The sequence below is a fragment of the Rhinatrema bivittatum genome, chromosome 4 (assembly GCF_901001135.1).
Source record: "Rhinatrema bivittatum chromosome 4, aRhiBiv1.1, whole genome shotgun sequence".
Taxonomy (NCBI): domain Eukaryota; kingdom Metazoa; phylum Chordata; class Amphibia; order Gymnophiona; family Rhinatrematidae; genus Rhinatrema; species Rhinatrema bivittatum.
The window spans coordinates 432242712-432255882 of NC_042618.1; the positions used below are offsets into that span (position 1 = coordinate 432242712).

General features: G+C 48.0%; 2 protein-coding genes across 13 annotated transcripts in view; one reads left to right on the forward strand and one right to left on the reverse strand.

Annotated features, from left to right (window-relative positions):
- Positions 1 to 13171, reverse strand: part of TRNT1 (tRNA nucleotidyl transferase 1) — a 67785-nt gene that overhangs the window by 36851 nt on the left and 17763 nt on the right. The window lies entirely within an intron of this gene.
- The window catches only part of IL5RA (interleukin 5 receptor subunit alpha), a 59693-nt gene that overhangs the window by 10976 nt on the left and 35546 nt on the right, over positions 1 to 13171 (forward strand). The window lies entirely within an intron of this gene.

The window sequence follows — 13171 nt, forward strand, 5'->3', positions numbered from 1 at the left end:
TCCAGTTGTTGACGACTGAGAAAGTCCGCCTGGATATTGTCCACTCCGGCGATGTGAGAAGCTGCGATCCTGACTAGATGCCTTTCCGCCCACTCCATTAGGGGGGTCAACTCTAGGGAGACATGCTTGCTTTTCGTGCCTCCCTGTCGATTGATATAGGCCACCGTGGTGGCGTTGTCGGAGAGGATTCGTACTTCCCTGTTCCGCACCAGGGGAAGGAACCGCTGTAGTGCCAGCCGCACCGCCCTGGTCTCCAGACGGTTGATCGGCCAGGTCGCCTCTGTCGGGGACCACGTTCCCTGTGTTGCGCTGCGGTCGCAGACGGCGCCCCAGCCCACGAGGCTGGCATCGGTGGTGACCACCACCCAATTGGGAACATCGAGAGAGACACCCTGAGCTAGATTCGTCGGCACCAGCCACCAGTCCAGACTGTCCCTGGCGACAGAGGGGAGAGGAAGGATCACCTGATAATCCTGGGACACCGGTTTCCACCTGGAGAGGAGGGACGCCTGCAGAGGGCGCAGGTGCGCAAAGCCCAGGGCACCATATCGATGGTGGACGCCATCACTCCCAGCAACTGAAGATAATTCCAGGAAGTGGGCTCCTGCAAAGCTGAAAAATGACAGACATGCTCCCGCAACGACTGAGCCTTGTCCGGACGCAAAAACACCTTGCCCTGCAGCGTGTCGAAGCTGGCACCCAGGAAGTCCAGGCGCTGAGAAGGAACCAAAGAACTCTTGGCGAAGTTCACGACCCATCCCAGGGATTGTAGGACCTGGACCACCCTGGCCACCGACTCCTGTCCGTGGGCAAAGGACTTCGATCGAATCAGCCAATCGTCCAGATAGGGATGGACAAGTATCCCGTCCCTGCGGAGAGCCGCGGCGACGACAACCATGATCTTGGTGAAGGTGCGAGGCGCTGTCGCTAGACCGAACGGGAGAGCTGTGAACTGGAAGTGCTGGCCCAGAACCTTGAAGCGGAGAAAACGACGATGCGCCGGCAGGATGGGAATGTGCAAATAGGCCTCCGTCAGATCCAAGGAGGCCAGAAATTCCCCTCGATGAACTGCTGCAATCACCGAGCGCAGCGTCTCCATGCGGAACCTGCTGACTCGCAGAGACTTGTTGACTTCCTTGTGATCGAGAATGGGCCGGAAGGAACCGTCCTTCTTTGGCACGACGAAGTAGATAGAATAGTGACCCGAGCCCACCTCGCCGAAGGGGACGGGGGCAATGGCTCCTATGCCCTGTAGTCGATCCAGAGTCTGCTGTATCGCCGCCCTCTTGAGGTCCGAGCCACAGGGGGAGAAGAGGAACCGGTCTCTGGGAGGACGGGCAAACTCCAAAGTGTAGCCGTCCCTTATAGTGTCCAGAACCCACTGGTCCGCCGATATCCTTACCCACTCCCCGTAGAAATCCGCCAGGCGACCCCCTATCCTGGGCATGGGGGAGTGGGGGCATCTGGCATCATTGGGACGACTTTGGTGGAGGAGGACCCTGTCCGGAGCCGTCACGGGCGGAGCGGCGCCCCCGAAAGGACCGAGACCATGTCTGGGGTCTGGAGGAGGAGGAGGCAGCACGGGTCCCCGGCTGCCTGTACGACCTATAGCGCCTCTGCGCTCGGGTTCTAGTCCGGGTAGACGCAAAAGCCCTGGAGGGTCGATGTCTGTCTTCAGGGAGTCGGTGAACAGCATTCTCCCCGAGCGATTTGATGATCTGATCCAAGTCATCTCCAAACAAGAATTTTCCGCGGAAAGGCAAGGACCCCAAGCTCGACTTAGAGGAGGCATCTGCCGCCCAGTTGCGGAGCCAAAGGAGCCTCCTAGCCGTCACCACCGATACCATGGAACGCGCCTGTACTCTGAAGAGATCATACAGGGCATCGGCCCCATAGGCTATCGCGGACTCCAGGCGGTCAGCCTGCGCGGCTTCGTCCGCTGGTAACGCTTGAGAAGTCAGCAACTGTTGCACCCACCGGAGACTGGCCCGCTGAGCCAGTGAGGTACACATGACAGCCCGCATGCCCAAGGCGGATACTTCGAAAACCTTCTTCAAGAATACCTCCAACTTGCGGTCCTGAGTATCCCGGAGCGCCGTGCCGCCCGTGACCGGGATCGTCGTCCTCTTGGTGACCGCCGAGACGGCTGAATCCACCTTGGAAACCTTGATAAGATCCAAGAAGTCTTCTGGCAGCGGGTACAACTTCTCCATGGCACGAATGACCTTAAATGAGGCTTCAGGGGTATCCCACTCCCTGGTGAGAAGCTGCAGGAAAGACTCATGGATGGGAAATGCCCGAGGCCGGGGACGAAGGGCAGCGAGAACCGGGTCCCCCTTTCTGGCCGATGTGGTGACTGCGGGCGCCACCGGGAGCGGCGGATCCGGAGGAGGATCAAGATCCAGCTCCAAAAGGATCTGCTGTATCAGATCATTCAGTTCGTCCCGCTGGAAAATCCGGAGTGCCAGCGGGTCATCCCCCTCGGAAGGGAGCTCCGAGAGCGCAGGGTCCGCAGGATCCGGTGAGGGTGGCGAGATCGGTGCCACCGCTCCCGTGGCAGGCCGAGGCCGCGGAAGAGGAGCTGGGGCCCCGGACACCGACCCAACCAGGTCAGGGGGCGTCCCAGGAGGGGCCACGGGCACCCGAGGAGTCTTTGCCGGTGGAGGGCGAGGGGCCAGGTCCCCGGGAGCCCCCAATCCCTGAAGGTACGCACTATGCATGAGTAGAATAAACTCAGGTGAAAAACGAGGCAAGCTGGGAGGGGGGTCCGAGGAAGGAACCTCCGAGGGCCCAGGATCGGACAAGCCCCCCTCCGGGGATAAATTCGGAGGTGAGACCTCCCGAAAATCCCTCCGCTCGGTCACAGCCTCAACAGCAGCGAGGTGCCGCGAAAGCAAAATGGCCGCTTTTTCCTCTCTCCCCTCCCCCCCCGGCAGGGGGGGAGGGGAGAGAGGAAAAAGCGGCTGCCGGCTGCGAGGTGCCTTCCCCGCCCGGGAGGCACCTCGCGCAGATCCCCTCCCTTGAAATCCTTGACCCCGGCTCGCCGCAGGCCGCACATCGAGACGGCCGCGGCATTCTCAAAACTCGTCGGGAGCGGGCAAAAAAGCCTCGGGGGGGGGCCAGGGGCACTAAAGAGGTGCCGCGGGGGGGCCGGAGGGCCTGCACAACCCGCCAAAGGGATCCCTGCAGCGCCGAAGAGGACGCGAAAAATAGGCCGCAAAGCCGCGGGATCGCCTGCCGACACGTGGGAGCCGGCCCACCGGCAACCACGGGGCTCCAACAACCTGTGAAGAGAAAAAACCCTACAAGGAAAAATCAACACAGGGGAACAAAAAAACCAAACTTACCCCAGAAACGGAGGAAGCAACAGAGGAGGAAGCAAGAGAGAAGGCAGAAAGACACGCCTCCAAACAAGAAACCTCCCTTTTTTTTTTTTCAAAGAATTTAACTTGATTCAAATAGCTCAATAACAAGAAAACCTGAAAGGAAGAAAGAGAAGAAATAAAGAGAAATCCTGAAAAAGAATCCAATCAGCCTGGGGAGACCGTGGATCCCCCAACTCTCATCTGCTGGAGTCAGAAAGATACAGAGCTCCAGCAGAGGGAGCACTGGCTTATACTGGTGACGTCCCTCGAAGTCTGTTCTGACTCCATCTGCTGGACGGGGGACATAACCCACCGTCTAGACTGATCCTGGTACGTACAGGGAAAATGCTGATAGCCCAGACGGAACGCGGCAGGACAGCTGGAGTCAGCGGCACCGGTATGCTCTCTTCTCCCCGCCCCCCCCCCCCGCGGCCCGGAAGAGGAAGTGGTGAGCAGCGGGTGCATGCATGGGAAGAAGAGACCATGCTAGTGCAGGCAGCGTCGGCCCGAAGAAGAGAAGAGAGGCGCAGCCTGAGGAATGAGCTGTGCGGCTTGGAGAAAAACAAAGAACGTCGTCAACCCCCGCGGCCGATGGGACTCTTTTCTCCGCGAGTGCTGAAAATGAAGTAGGTTGCTGCTGCCTTTAGGGTTAGAAGTGGAGGAGGCTGCTGCCGCTAGTTCGGGGGAGGGAGAGTGAGTGAATGAGAAAGCATGTGTGTTTGAGATCGTGTGTGTGTGTGTGTGTGTGAGAGAGAGCATGTCTGTGAATGATTGAGAGCCTGTACATGTGAAAGAGATTTGTGTGATTGAGAGCTGGTTTACGTTAGGGAGCATGTTAGTATGATTGAGAGCATGTGTGAAAGTGAGAGAAAGAGCAGGTGTGTCTGTAATTGAGAGCTGGTTTAGGTGAGGGAGCATGTGAGTATGTGATTGTGAGAGAAAAAGACAGCATGTATGTGTGTGATTGAAAGCCTGTGTATGTAAGCCTGAAAAGATAGACAGCATGTGTGTAAATGTGTAATTAAGAGCCTATATAAGTGAGAGAGAAAAAGCATGTGTATATGTGAGCGATTGAGAGCCAGTGTGAGAGAGAGGAGAAAGATGCAAGCAAACCATCCCTCCTCCTGCTAATTCAAAACAATCTCAGGGCACCTGGATATCAAACATTCCCAGATATGCAGAGCAAAAAAATTTTTTGTATCCTTATTATTTTTCATTACTAGGTCTTTGTGTCTGCTATTTTGAAATATTTTATTGGTATCTAGAAATTTTTTATATGAGTTTTAATTATTGGATATTTCATTCATCCAATGTTTTGAAATAATCTGTTCTTTTTGTTAGTATGGTTTTACTGCTACTGATTTTATATTTCTTGATTTGCAAAAAAGGATGGGTGATGTTTCTTTTTTTCCTTTGTTGCACTGCATACAGAGACTCTGGCTTGTTGCGGTTTCCAAATCAGTTTTTGTCTGCATGCTTCTAGTTATGCATTTTGGTCTCTTTATTCTTTGTTAGGTGAGGGTCAGCACATGTGATTTAGGTGAGGTTTTCTGCTGGGGTGTAGTTTCTGTGTAGGGCTCTATAGCAGCCTGACTTGGTCCGTTTTCCTAATAGATGTATTGGTGTCTTAAGGCCTGGTATAATATTTTCAGTGTTGCCTTTTCTTAGGTAAGGTGGTTACTGTTAAGTGCTGGAAATTGGCACTGTTTTGGTGTGGGATGTTTACTGTTTATGCAATTTCTGTTCAGACAGGATACGTATCTTTTTCTTGTGTCATTCTTAACAATAAAAATAATACTGGACCTTTATTTTTTATTTCCATCGTAAATTGTAATGAGCAGTGTCACACATGTGAGCGTGGTCTGTCAGGTGTGTCACGATGGGAAAAAGGTTGAGAACCACTGCCCTAGAATGTGGGGAGGATGAACTCTTCCTCTCACAGGTATGGTGCAGTCCTCAATCCCTTCACTGACTGTGCCTACACATTGATGCCAATTGATCAGTGAAACAACATAGAACTCCTGCTCAATAGAACTCAGGCGAGTCCCCAGGCTCAGTGGCCTACACGGATCACTCACAGTCTTCATTCTGTTAGTCCTGTCAGCTACAGACAAAAGCACAAAGACAGAAAAGTAAGGAGAGGACACAAGCTAAACAGCAGATGCAGTATTTATTTATTAAGTAATACAATTAGACTCTGCCAGGTTGCTTAGTGACTAAGGCCTGCCATGCTGCTGGCAGAAAGTTGATAATAAGAGAAAATTTTAAAAAATGTATCAAAAGGAAAAGAAAAAGGAAAACAGCTGCAGCTCTAGAAAAAAAATCACAACAAAAACTGTGAGGAGAGAGCACAGTTGAATACTGAGACCCCAAGACTCCATGAGGGGAAAAAAAAAAAAAAGAGAGACCGAGGGACTCTGTCTAGGGGGCAGGGTGATAACTACAGCTGCACATGCTCAGTAGGGTATGTTCGAAAGCTGTATAATCTTTGACATCAAAACTTTGGGCTGGGCTCCATCCGATGACACTAAGACTTCCATACTGCTTGTCCTTGGGGAAGTAGATCTTTCGCTAATACGTTAAGAATATTGCAGTCTCTCATGTTAGATATTAATTAAAGAACAGGTTTCAAGTGGCTTTATTTTGAAAAAAGTCACATCAATCAGTTCAAATGCATCGCGTGCAAAACAAAGCACTTCCTCTACAAAAATACGTCCTAAAGTGTCTTCTAATGTGTCCTGCCCATGAAGTAGGAAACAGTGCTCAAAGAATATGGTACTGCTGGGATCTCACTGCCTCGACCCTGCTCTCTTTTCCACCCTGCACAAGCAAGTCTCCCTGGGACTTCCCGGGCGCCATATACCCACTATCCTCCGAGGTGGGCAGTGATTTTCATTAGCAACAGTCCTACGGGTGAGGGATGTAAAGCAAAATTTAAAATACATAGCTATCAGTGTTACATTGCTGCAAAGTCCTGGAAGTTGCCTTTACAGCTTGCAACTCATAGAACAGAAAAGGAATAAAAAAGGGATGAACACGGGGCAGCTCTTATTCTTCATTTGTGTACACATTAATTCTCCAGAATGAAGGGCTGCCAGTGTTCACACATTAGAACTTAAGAACATGCCATGCTGGGTCAGACCAAGCATCCTGTTTCCAACAGTGGCCAATCCAGGCCATAAGAACATGGGGCAAGTACCCAAAAACTAAGTCTATTCCATGCTACTGTTGCTAGTAATACAAGGGCTATTATCTAAGTCAACTTAATCAATAGCAGGTAATGGACTTCTCCAAGAACTTCTCCAATCCTTTTTTAAACCCAGCTACACTAACTGCACTAACCACATCCTCTGGCAACAAATTCCAAAGTTTAATTCTGCGTTGAGTGAAAAAGAACTTTCTCCGATTAGTTTTAAATGTGCCACATGCTAACTTCATGGAGTGCCCCCTAGTCTTTCTATTATCTGAAAAAGTAAATAATCGATTCACATCTACCTGTTCTAGACCTCTCATGATTTTAAACACCTCTATTATATCCCCCCTCAGCAGTCTCTTCTCCAAGCTGAAAAGTCCTAACCTCTTTAGTCTTTCCTCATAGGGAGCTGTTCCATTCCCTTTATCATTATGGTCGCCCTTCTCTGTATCTTCTCCATCGCAACTATATCTTTTTTGAGATATGGTGACCAGAATTGTACACAGTATTCAAGGTGAGGTCTCACCATGGAGCGATACAGAGGCATTATGACATTTTTTGTTTTATTCACCATGTCTTTCTATATGTTCTGTGATTTTGATATTTAGAAAACTTTCCACTATTTTTCCTGCCACTGAAGTCAGGCTAACTGGTCCGTAGTTTCCCAGATTGCCCCTGGAGCCCTTTTTAAATATTGGGGTTACATTAGCCACCCTCCAGTCTTCAGGTACAATGGATGATTTTAATGATAGGTTACAAATTTTTACCAATAGGTCTGAAATTTCATTTTTGAGTTCCTTCAAAACCTTGGGATGTATACCATCCGGTCCAGGTGATTTACTACTCTTCAGTTTGTCAATCAGGCCTACCACATCTTCTAGGTTCACCGTGATTTGGTTCATTCCATCTGAATCATTACCCATGAAAACATTCTCTGATACGGGTATCTCCCCAACATCCTCTTCAATAAACACTGAAGCAAAAAAATCATTTAATCTTTCCGCGAGGGCCTTATCTTCTCTAAGTGCCCCTTTAACCCCTCGATCATCTAACGGTCCAACTGACTCCCTCACAGGCTTTCTGCTTCGGATATATTTAAAAATGTTTTTACTGTGAGTTTTTGCATCTACGGCCAACTTCTTTTCAAATTCTCTCTGAGCCTGTCTTATCAATGTCTACATTTAACTTGCCAACGCTTATGCATTATCCTATTTTCTTCTGTTGGATCCTTCTTCCAATTTTTGAATGAAGATCTTTTGGCTAAAATAGCTTCTTTCACCTCCCTTTTTAACCATGCCGGTGATCGTTTTGCCTTCTTTCCACCTTTTTTAATGTGTGGAATACATGGTTGGTTTTTTTTTTTTTAACAATGACCATGCCTCTTGTACACTTTTTACCTTTGTAGCTGCTCCTTTCAGTTTTTTTCTATTTTTCTCATTTTATCAAAGTTTCCCTTTTGAATGTTTAGCACGAGAGCCGTGGATTTGCTTACTGTCCCCCTTCCAGTCATTAATTCAAATTTGATCATATTAATATCACTATTGCCAAGCGGCCCCACCACCATTACCTCTCTTACCAAATCATGTGCTCCACTGAGAATTAGATCCACAATTGCTCCCTCTCTCGTCGGTTCCTGAACCAATTGCTCCATAAAGCTGTCATTTATTCCATCCAGGAACTTTATCTCTCTAGCATGTCCCGATGATACATTTACCCAGTCAATATTGGGGTAATTGAAATCTCCTATTACCACCGCACTACCAATTTGGTTAGCTTCCTTAATTTCTCTTAGCATTTCACTGTCCGTCTCATCATCTTGACCAGGTGGACGGTAGTATACTCCTATCACTATAGTCTTCCCCAACACACAAGAGATTTCTAACCATAAAGATTCGATTGGGCATTTAGTCTCATGCAGGGTGTTTATCCTGTTGGACTCTATGCCATCCCGGACATAAAGCGCCACACTGCCTCCCGGGTGCTCCTCTCTGTCATTGTGATATAATTTGTACCCCGATATAGCACTGTCCCATTGGTTATCCTCCTTCCACCATGTCTCTGTGATGCCAATTAAGTCTATGTCATCATTCACTGCTAAAAATAGATAGATGCCAAGGAATGTCCGTCAAGATGCTTTATTAGAAGATCCAATATAAAACCGCCCGACTCAGGCCGAGTTTCGCCCCCACACGGGGGGCTGCTTCAGGGGCTGTATAAGTAATGTCTTATATGCATTTAATAATTTCTTTGTACTGATGATTTTGGCAAGTTGGAATGATATGGAACAATGTAACCAGGACTAATTCAAAGTTGTGATGGAGACAGTTGATTAATAAATATACAGTACTGCACGCCGAGGCTGGCTAGCTCTCAGGTCAGAGTATTTGGTCAGACTGTACGCTTGACGGAATGTTTTTTGTTTGTATTTTCATTCTGCTTTTTAATTGATAGGGATAAGTTAGAATTTTTTTAGCTCAGCTGAGTTTTTAGTTACAGGCACTTGGACTACTTTTCTTATTATTGGAACTTCACTGTTGGATGCCCTAATTCTAATGCATCATTAGTATCCTTTGAAAATACCTCCCTCCGAACCATGCGCTGCTGAGCGACTGTCAGCTTTCCCCTTTGTTCTAGTTTAAAAGCTGCTCTATCTCCTTTTTAAAGGTTAGCGCCAGCAGTCTAGTTCCACCCTGGTCAAGGTGGAGCCCATCCCTTCGGAAGAGACTTCCCCTTCCCCAAAAGGTTCCCCAGTTCCTTACAAAACCGAATCCTTCTTCCTTACACCATTATCTCATCCATGCATTGAGACTCCAGAGCTCTACCTGCTTCTGGGGACCTGGCAATGGAACAGGGAGCATTTCAGAGAATGCTACCCTGGAGGTTTCGGGGATGTTGGACACATGTTTTCGACGCGCTATTACCCCTTACTGAATAAGGGGTAAAACTAGCGCATCGAAAATGCGCGTCCAAACGCGGGTTAACAGTGCACTCCGCCGGAGCATCCAAACCCTCCACCCCCCCGAAACTAATAGCGCCCGCAACATGCAAATGCATGTTGATGGCCCTATTAGTTATTCCCGCGTGATACAGAAAGTAAAATGTGCAGCCAAGCCGCACATTTTACTTAGCACCTACCCAAAGGTAGGTGCTAAGTAAAATGTGCACTTCCCCTGTGCACATGGCGATATTAAATGTGCACGTCCCCATGTGCACATGGCGATATTAAGTCGGAGGTCCCAAAAGTTAAAAATAATCAAAAAAAAAAAATTAAAATTGGCCTGCAGGTTGAAAACTGGATGCTCAATTTTGCCGGCGTCCGGTTTCCGAACCCGTGGCTGTCAGCGGGTTTGAGAACCAACGCCGGCAAAATTGAGCGTCGGCTGTCAAACCCGGTGACAGCCACCGCTCCTGTCCAAAAAGAGGCGCTAGGGACGCGCTAGTGTCCCTAGCGCCTCTTTACCGCGGGCCCTAATTTGAATATTTTTTTTTTCTGAATCGCGTGCACAGGAGAGTGGCATGTGCGCATGCCGGGAGAGCCGCGCTCGCCTGCTCTCCCGCGATTTTTACTGTATAGGCCTGTATGTTATTTGATAGCTGACGCACACTACTAAAGTGAAGATTTCAACATATTTTCTATAAAGATTCCAAGATCCTTTTCCTGGGTGGTGACTCCTATGGAACCTAGCATTGTGTACCTGTAGTTAGGATTATTTTTCCCTAAATGCATCACTTTGCACTTGTCCACATTAAATTTCATCTGCCATTTAGATACCCAATTCCCTAGTCTGGCAAGGCCCTTCTGTAGTTTCTAAGTCTGTTTGTGTTTTAACAACTTTGAATATTTGTGTCACATGCAAATCTGATCACCTCACTTGTTGCTCTCTTTTCCAGATCATTAAAAATAAGTTAAACCCTGGTCCCAGTACCGATCCCTGGGGCACACCACTATTTACCTCTTTCCGTTGGAAAAACTGATTATTTAGTCTTACTCTATTTCCTATCTTTTCATCATTTACCTAGCCACAGCAAAACCTCTCCTTCTATTCAATGACTTGTTCATTTCCTGGGGAGTCTCTCGTGAGGGTCTATCAAACACCCTTTGAAAATGCAAACACACTACTTCAGCTGGCTCACCCCTATGCACATACTCATTCATACCTCAGAATAACTAATAAATTAGTAAGGCATGACTACCCTTTGCTAACTCCATACTGGCTCTTTCCCATTAAATCATGTTTATCCATGCATTTAGTAATTCTGTTCTTAGCAATAGCATCTACCATTTTGTCGGATTACTTGGATCATCCCTGGACCCCGATTTTTTTTCTATTTATCAATTTGCTCTAGTACCACTTCCAGATTCACACTGCCTTGTTTTAATTCTTCAGTGTTCTCATCTACAAAGGTTCCCAGTGTGGGGATACCCCTAACACCCTCCACAGTAAAGACCAAAGCAAAGAATTCATGTCGTTTTTTCCGCTACAAGCCCCTTTTACCCCTCAGCTCTACTGATTCCCTTGCAGGTTTCCTGGTTCGTTTGTTTTTTATTGTATTTGAAAAAGCTTTTAAAATTAGTTTTCTCTCCCATGGCAAGTCTCACATCAAATTCTTTCTTGGCCTGCTTTATTAATGTTTTACGTCTAACCTGTCAGTGCTTGTGTGCCTTCCTATTTTCCTCATTAGGTCCTGATTTCCATTTTTTAACGAATACCTTTAATTGCTTCTTTAACAGCAACATTTAGCCATTCTGGGAGATGCTTCTCTTCAGGTTCTGTGGACATGATTTAGCTCTATGGCTCCACTACTCTTGTCCATGTTTAAATTTTTTATTTATTTTTATATACCGAATTTTGTGGAACATCATAATTTAAGTACAAAAACAGCAAAGGTTGGTTAAAATATATCAATTAAAAAATATAAAACATAATCACATAGGGCCAGATCTTAAAAGATACGCACAGGTGTAGATTTGCTCGTGCAACCTGGCGCGAACAAATCTGCACCCGATTTTATAACATGCGTGTGCTACTGCGTGCATGTATAAAATCCAGGGTCGGTGCGCACAAGGGGGTGCACACTTGTACAACTTGCACGCGCCGAGCCCTAAGGGAGCCCCAATGGCTTTCCCAGTTCCCTCCAAGGCCGGTAAAAAAAAAAAAAAAAAAAAAGAACTACCGAAACAAACCAGAAGGGAAGGAACCTCGTGGTGAGTCTAACCGCGCCCCTTCTGCCTCAGCCAGCCTATCAGGAGCTGTCTGGGAACCTTTTAAAAACTGCGGCGATCCCAGCGGCCTCCCTCTTCGGCGACCATCCTCCCTGCAATCTGCCCTACCTCTTCTCTGCCGGGGCTTGCGCGGTCGGCGCAGCCCATTCGGGGCAAGAGCCCGCTCACCCCCCCCCCGAGCGTGAGCTGCGCGGAGAAAGCGGAAAACTAGAAAAAAAAACAAAAAAAACTACCGAAACAAACCATAAGGGAAGGAACCTCGTGGTGAGTCTAATCGCACCCCTTCTGCCTCAGCCGGCTTATCAGGAGCTGTGTGGGAACCTTTTAAAAACCGCAGCTGTGTCGCGCAACCTAAGGGGCCTGCCCCTTAATGCGCCCCTTCATGAGCCCCAGGACCCAGGGCAGAGGCCCCCCTTCTTTTTGCAACCACTCCCTAACACTATTACACCGGATCTTCACAGGCTTCCAGCATTCATCCAGTCTCCTCCAGCCTCTTCCAGCAGTCAGCTTCCAGCAGTCATCCAGCATTCATCCAGTCTCCTCCAGCCTCTTCCAGCCGTCATCTCATCCAGCACTCATCCAGCCTCGTCCAGCATTCATCCAACCTCCTCCAGCACTCATCCCCTTCTTCTTCTTCACAACAAAACAAAAATGACATCAGGATTCCCAATACCCATCCTACACCACAGTCTCCTCACCACTGGAAAAGTATCCATGCAACCTCGATCACGCTCCATCAAAACTCTCATCCCAATCATGACATCACTATTTACTCAACTCCTAGGCCTCGCATTATTCTCCTTAACACCCTTCAATGCACAATCCCTCACCAAGAAATCACTTATCCTCAATGATTATCTCCTAGACTCAAAGCCTGACATCTGCGCCATAACGGAAACATGGCTTAAACCAACAGATACAGCCCTGATAAATCAACTCCCCACACATCTTTACGACATTTTTTCACTTCCCCGACATAAGAAAAGAGGCGGTGGCCTTCTCATAGCAGCCAAAAAAGAGCTGAGACTAACCCAACTCCAAGCCAAATCTGACTCCAAAATTGAATTAGGCCTTTTCAAAACCGACCAACTCCAAATCCTCCTCATTTACGCTCTGCCAGGACTTCTTGACTCACAGACACCTCTCCCATTATAGAAATCATTGCAAAACATATAAATCTGGACTCCCCTGCTATGATCCTAGGGGATTTCAACTTCCATGTCAATAATATCCCATGCACAACCAACTGTGAGGCATTTCTCACCTCCCTCACGGCCATGGGCTTCAAGCAGATCATCAACAAGCCCACCCACAAAGCTGGACACACCCTGGACCTTATTTTCATAAACTCTGGCCTCACACACTCTTCCCCCCCCAAATGCACTCCGA